This window comes from Ovis aries, chromosome X (assembly GCF_016772045.2).
Source record: "Ovis aries strain OAR_USU_Benz2616 breed Rambouillet chromosome X, ARS-UI_Ramb_v3.0, whole genome shotgun sequence".
Lineage (NCBI taxonomy): Eukaryota > Metazoa > Chordata > Mammalia > Artiodactyla > Bovidae > Ovis > Ovis aries.
This window is the reverse complement of record NC_056080.1, coordinates 22,020,876-22,026,875: the sequence shown is the minus strand read 5'-3', so window position 1 is coordinate 22,026,875 and position 6,000 is coordinate 22,020,876.

Sequence of the window (6,000 nt, the reverse complement as noted above, 5' to 3'; positions counted from 1 at the left end):
TCTAGGTTCCTATGCAATATTGCTCTTTACAGCATCGGACCTTGCTTCTATCACCAGTCACATCCACAACTGGGTATTGTTTTTGGTTTGGCTCCATCCCTTCATTCTTTCTGGAGTTATTTCTCCACTGATCTCCAGTAGCATATTGGGCACTTACCGACCTGGGGAGTTCCTCTTTCAGTATCCTATCATTTTGCCTTTTCATACTGTTCATGGGGTTCTCAAGGCAAGAATACTGAAGTGGTTTGCCATTTCCTTCTCCAGTGGACCACATTCTGTCAGACCTCTCCACCATGACCCGCCTGTCTTGGGTGGCCCCACATGCATGGCTTAGTTTCATTGAGTTAGACAAGGCTGTGATCCTAGTGTGATTAGATCCAACTCCTACCCCCAAACAAATCCTGTTGTTTGATTTCTGCTGTCTGCAGCTTTCAGGGTGGAATCATGGCATATATAAAAAACTGTGGCCATTTTAATTGACCCCAAAGCTGAAAATTTAAGCCGATCTTTTATGTGTTTAGTTTTCTCTATACTCTGGCCACCTGATGTGAAGAGCTGACTCATTTGAAAAGACGCTGATGCTGGGAAAGATTGAGGGCAGGAGGAGGAGGGGACGACAGAGGATGAGATGATTGGATGGTATTACCAACTCAATGGACATGAGTTTGAGTAGGCTCTGGGAGTTGGTGATGGACAGGGAGGCCTGGTGTACTGCAGTTCATGGGGTTGCAAAGAGTCGGACACGACTGAGCGACTGAACTGAACTGATGCATGAGTTATGTTACTCTGAGAGAGGAAAGGGAATGATGGAAGGCATTTCATGTTATTATTAATGATCCTGGGTCCTTTTGACATGACCCTAGGCAGTCTGATAATTTTGTTGGTTTCTGATATGACAAGATACCAGACTTAACTTGTACATATCCTGCCTTGACATAGAATCAATCATTCTCCGAGGTACTTTGCTCTCTTTTAGTGGGAAATGGTATTTAGAGACCACAAATGGAGCACTAGAGGAGCTCATTACTACTAGAGTGGTCACTGTGTCTAGGCTTTATTCACTGGAGATGTTTACATGTATATGTATGTAATTTTAAGATAAAATACATTATGAATTTAAATTAATACTTCAAAATAAGTTTAGAAATACATCAGTTTTACTTATCCTTCCCTCCCCCAATGCAAAAGGTTCCCAGTGACTCCAACATCATTATTTAGCTTTTTGTACAAGATGGCTTTCAAATAATAATACCAACATTACTACTAGCAGCAGAAATATAAATAGCTAAAATATTTAGTCTCATTTTGGGCATAGGATATATACTACTAGGGGTATATAACTAAATTAATATAATTTAAATTCACTTGAAATAATTCTTCCTCTCTTTGTGAATATGCTGCAAAATCAATACACCATTTAATTTGTCTAATTTTTGCTCCTGATTTTTGGGGATTGCTTTCTCACTGAAATTGTATTATTTTAATTTGATTATTTTTTCTATTTCAATCATGTTGAATTGTTAGATGGTTCTAAAATCAAACCTAAAAAACTAAGTATGGACAGAGAAGTCTAACTTTTAACTTTGTCCCCTTCACTTTACTCCCCATCCTTTCCATAGAGGTATTCCATTTTTTTTTTTTTTACATTTTTTAAAAAAAGTTTGGGCATTGTTTTTAACTTAGAAAAACAACATAATTATACCTATCCTCTTTAATTTTTAAAGTTTTTGTCTGTTTTGGTCAAAAAGATAATAGAGGTTAGACTCCCTTTAACATTATACAAACAAACCTTTCAGATTAATACTTGATCCTTCCAAACTATATCATACTCAAAGCAGCCTGAGTCTTCAAGGTATGTCATATTTCATAATGATTATTAAAACTTCTTATTTTAAGTGTCCTCTCATTTGCTGCCCATAACATCTACTGGCCAGATGAGTTGTAGCTTGGGGATTCTAGAGACATGGGTTCAGTAGTTGTGGCACATGGACTTAGTTGCTCCATGGCATGTGGGATTTTCCCAGAGCAGGGATTGAAGCCATGACCACTGAATTGGCAGGCAGATTCACAACCGCTGGACCACCACATAACCTCCATAGATTTTTTTTAAAGTAATGATATTACATTGGAAATGATTGCCCCAGCTGTTAAAATGTGATGGGAACAGGTCAAAGTGACCATCAGTAACTGTTTTGTGCATTAAAATTCTTTGTATTTGTAAAAATAGCACAACATCCACATCATAAATGTCAAAAATATTAATATCCTTTGTCCCAGGAATTCTGCCTCTAGAGAAAAAGGTATTTGTGTGCAAGGATGTTCATCACAACTTCATTTAAAATAGTTAGTATTAGAAACAATCTGGTTTTCTAACAACTGAAGATTACAGTTTAATGAAACTTATAGTTCATCCATATAATATATTCAATAAATTTAGTTTTTCCAGTAATATTTAATGCATGAGAAAATGCTTATGATGGAGTCTTAGTAAAGGTAAGTGACAGATGTTATATATGTAGACACACACATAGTCTAATCCCAATTTTGTTAAAAAATGTTCTTGTGCTTTGAACATATACTTAAAAGAAGTGTCTCAAATATGTAAGATAAACATTATAGAACCAAAACTAGATGATAAAATAGTAAATGTAAAAATCCTAATAGTTTCCATTCACTCTACATGGGTTGATAGGTTGTCGTATGTACCTCCTAGGGTATAGAAAGCCTACTTTGAATGCTGAACTCTATTTTTTTTTTTGAAGTATAGTTTATTTACAATATTTTGTTAGCTTCAGATGTATAGAAGGTGATTCAGTTATATATATTCTTTTCCATTATTGGTTATTATAAGACACTAAATATAGTTCCCTGTGCTATAGAGTAGGTCCTTGTTTGTCAATTTTATATAAAGTAGTGTGTATCTGTTAATCTAATACTCCTAACTTATCCCCCCGTCCCACTTTCCGCTTTTACAACCATAAATTTGTTTTCTATGTCTGTGAGTCTGTTTTTGCTTTATAAATAAGTTCATTTGTATCATTTTTTTAGATTACACATGTTAGTGATATCATATGATATTTGTCTTTCTCTGTTTAACTTACTTCTCTTAGCATGATAATCTCCAGGTTCATCTTTGTTGCTGCAAATGGCATTATTTCATTCATTTTTATGGCTAATATTCCATTGTATATACATCATATCTTGTTTATCCATTCATCTGTTGATGGACATTTAGGACAGTAGGACCTACTTTGATTAGTGAAATCTGAGGGCCAAGCTTAATCAGGAAATTTTTCTATTTCAAACACAAAACAGACATTTTCTAATTGTTTTTCTTTCTTTCTTTCTTTTTTTAATCCAAGCCATGCAACTTGCGGGATCTTAGTTTCCCAACCAGGGATTGAACCTGGGTCCATGATAGTGAAAGTGCTAAGTCCTAACCACTGGACTGCCTGGGAATTCCCTGTTTTTCTTTCTTCAATTGAATTTTTTAGGAAGAATTGAATACTTTGTCCCCTTTTCTCATAGTATAGAAATTTTATTTGGTCACAGTGACAGGGAGAAAACAATAAAGTGTAATTGTTAATAGTCCGTTCTTGCTCTGTGCTTTCTAGGTATAAAGGATACTTCTCTGGTCACATAATACCATTATTTCTTTATTTTTCCTTGTCCTTGAGTTCTTCTATATTTTTAATCTTGTAGAGTCTATATATAAGTTATATGAAATAGTTTTTAGAATGAGATAAAGTATGAATAAAGAAGATTAAAATGTTTATTTATCCTTCCACTTTCTCAGAAGCATCCCTTATTCATAGTTTTAAAAGAGCTTATTAAATTTTTTAAATTTTACTTTATTTTACTTTACAATACTGTATTGGTTTTGCCATATATCAACATGAATCTGCCACGGGTGTACATGAGTTCCCAATCCTGAATCCCCCTCCCACCTCCCTGCCGATACCATCTCTCTGGGTCATCCCAGAAGATTACAGTTTAATGAACTGTAATCTTTTGTGTTTGAAATAGAAAAATTTCCTGATTAAGCTTGGCCCTCAGATTTCACTAATCAAAGTAGGTCCTACTGTCCTAAATGTCCATCAACAGATGAATGGATAAACAAGATGTGATGTATATACAATGGAATATTAGTCAGCCATAAAAATGAATGAAATAATGCCATTTGCAGCAACAAACAAAGATGAACCTGGAGATTATCATGCTAAGAGAACTAAGTTAAACAGAGAAAGACACCAGCCCTAAGCATCCTGTATCCTGCATTGAACCTAGACTGGTGATTTGTTTCTTACATGATATTATACATGTTTCAATGCCATTCTCCCAAATCATCCCACCCTCTCCCTCTCCCACAGAGTCCAAAAGTTTGTTCTATACATCTGTGTCTCTTTTGCTGTCTCGCATACAGGGTTATCGTAAAAAGCAAAATATAAATATAGGTTGGGTCAAACTCACTAAGTGACTTTATATTTGTAAAATGTATTTTTAAGACCAGATTGTAGCAGGTTACAGAAGAATACAATATAATGTTTTAAAGGTACTAGTAAGTTTACTGGATAGATTGTGTCCTGTAAGTCTTATATCAATAAACTTAAATTTCCAGTCTCAGAGATATAGTGGCATAAATCAAGTTTCATATGGAATATTGAAGGTATGTCAAATAGAACCACTGTAATTCAATAGTCTAGAATGATAAAATAAGAAAATATTTTGTAAGAAATAGTAATAATTCTATAAAACCTCAGTGATTTAGAAATGAAACATGAAAAATGCAAAATCTGTACAATGGTTTGTTAAGTAAAGTGCTATCTTTGAAGTATGGCCCTAGTGCCATTCAATTCTAAGCTGGGCAATTAGTGCCCTGAGTTTGCTAATACCTGTGTCTGAAGAAAAAGAGGAAAGAACAGTGTGGTAGCTTCCTTAACACAACAAACTAAATGCATTTGAGAATGTATATTAAGATTATAGAGGCTTAATATTAAAGCAGATTAGGGGTTTAGTTGTTACTTTTAACAAGTATTTTTTGAGCACCTGTTATGTGCCACAATTCTTCTAAGCTCACTGAGGATACAGCAGTGAACAAAATATACAAAGTCTCTGCCCTCATGGAGCTTATATTCTAACTAAGGAGACATTAAACAAACAAATTAGCAGCTATGTATTTGATATGCTGTCAGACTGTTAAACGAGCTGTACTCTAAATGAAACAAATTAAAAGTGTAGGGGTCACCAAGAGCTGCTATTTCAGATGTTGTTGTTGTTGTTTGTTTAGTTGAAGTTGTATCTGACTCTTTGCAACCCATGGACTGTAGACTGCCAGGCTCCCCTGCCCATGGGATTTCCCAGGCAAGAATACTGGAGTGAATTGCCATTTCAGATGTGGTAGTAAGCAAAGAGACATTTGTGAGGGTTCCATTACTTTCATTGTTAATATATTCTTTTATTTCAATGCATATACAAACATTAAGTAAGTTGCATTTTCAAATGGTAGATTGTGATAATTTTCAATGGGTTTTATTTAATAATTTGAACAGAACAGAAATACCAATGTATTGGAAATCTCTTCCTTTTCTCTTGATCATTTTGCTCTCTCTTCTCTGGAATCTTCCAGTTCTGAGTGCTCTCTCTCTTTTTCTCATCTTCCCTCCACAAACCACCCTGTATATCAGGAGATTATACCTGAGTGGAACCTTGACTGAAGGGAGGAAGGAAACCATATGGGCACCCAGAGTGAGAGCTTTATCTTGACTGCAGTATAGTTTGCCTGTCTAGACAACTGCACATACATTTTTTATTTTTCCTTCCATAAAGCTCAGAAGTTCTCAAATTTGAGAGGGCCTCATTTATGAGTAGTACACAACATACCATTTGTTATAGGCAGTAAACTATTATGAGTAATTTAAGAGATTTTCAAAAGTAATATTTACTATATGCAATATTTGCTGTGCATTCTGAGTTTAGTGACTAAATCCTAAGTAACTTTCC